Raw genomic sequence first — 1,634 nt, forward strand, 5'->3', positions numbered from 1 at the left:
AGTAGCTGGAACTTCAGGTGCATGCTACCACGCCCGGCTGACTTTTGATTATTGTAGAGATGAGGTCTCACTGCCCAGGCGGGTCTCAAACCCGCGGGCTCAGGCAATCCACTCACCTCAGCCTCCCAAAGGCACGAGATTACAGGCTGAGCCACTGAGCCCAGCTAGTGTTTTTTCTTTTGAGTTGGAGTCTCACACTGTTGCCCAGGCTAGGGTGCAGTGGCACGCTCAACGGCCACCACAGCCTCAACCTGCTGGGCTCAAGCGATTCTTCCACCTCAGTCATCCAAGTAGCTGGAACTATATAGGGATGTGCTACCACGCCCAGAAAATTTTTTAATTTATTGTAGAGACAAGGTCTCACCAAGTTGTCCAAGCTGCTTTCAAACCCTTGGACTCAGGAAATCCTCCTCATCTCTGCTGTGATTACAGGTGTGAGCCACTGCGCCTGGCAGAATTGAGTTTTAATCTCTCAAAATGTAAAGACCCTGACTAATACAGAAATATTTTATAAAGCCTGTTGAATGCCTAGTCAAGCAGTTTGAACACTGATTTGTGAGAAAGAGAGGAGCCCTTGGGAATTTTTGCATAGACTGGTGGCATCCTTTGATGTATCCCATCAGCCAATGCACATGTGTCAGGCATAGCCAACTGCCCTGCTAGATCATGGATACCCACTGGGAAACACCACAAGTGTGATCCTTGCCCTTGAGAAACTTACTGTGTAATTTCATTCAGTAAATAATTTTTGACTGCTGATTATGTATAAAACACTGTGTTAAATCCTTGTCAATCTAAGGTGCTTCATTCAAGATAGTGGCAAAAATCATGCTGTTGGAAAGTAGAGGTGGTTGCATCCGTGCATAATTGTCCCAGGTAGGTGGAACTGAGTTGGGGACACGACACCCTTCAGCAGCAGCTGCAGAAGCCCAGCTATGAGGTGGGGACTGAGCTGGAGCAGGACGAGAGGATGGGAAAGTGGAGGCAGCCTAGAGACCAATCAGCCACAAAGGAAGATGGAGTTGATGAATTGGATGTCGAGCAGAGGAGAGGAGCAGGAAGGGACAGGTTCAAGGAGATCTGGAACGGTGATGTCGCCACCAGCAGCAGGAACACTGGGAGGAGAGGCCAGACTGAAAGGTGGTGAGGATGGAAGTTCAGTTTAGACATGCTGGGTTTAGACATTTATCCAAAAAGCAACAAGAAAAGCCACTCTGTATCCATAAGTTGTCAACTTGGGAGGAATGGCGTGTGGGGCTGCACTTCAGCACCAGAAGACTGGACTCGAGTCCCAGCTCTGCTCTTTCTTTGCTTTTTAATGCTCAGCACATCACTTCACCTCCCCGAATTTCAGAAGAGACCATAACAACGCCCTCTCTACCTTGCCTACCTCACAGGAAGACCAGACGAAATGTTGTAAACCATAGCATGCCATATACATGTTGGTGATTGGAATTTTTTTTTGAGTTGGAGTATCACTCTGTCATCCAGGCTGGAGGGCAGTGGCACACTCACAGCTACCGCAGCCTCAACCTGCTGGGCTCAGGTGATCCTTCCGCCTCAGTCTTCCAGATAACTGGAACTACAGGCATCTGCGGACCATGCACTGATAATTTTTTGATTTATTGTAGAGA

The sequence above is a fragment of the Carlito syrichta genome, unplaced genomic scaffold (assembly GCF_000164805.1).
Source record: "Carlito syrichta isolate Samal-C Ts95f unplaced genomic scaffold, Tarsius_syrichta-2.0.1 Scaffold314155, whole genome shotgun sequence".
Taxonomy (NCBI): Eukaryota; Metazoa; Chordata; class Mammalia; order Primates; family Tarsiidae; genus Carlito; species Carlito syrichta.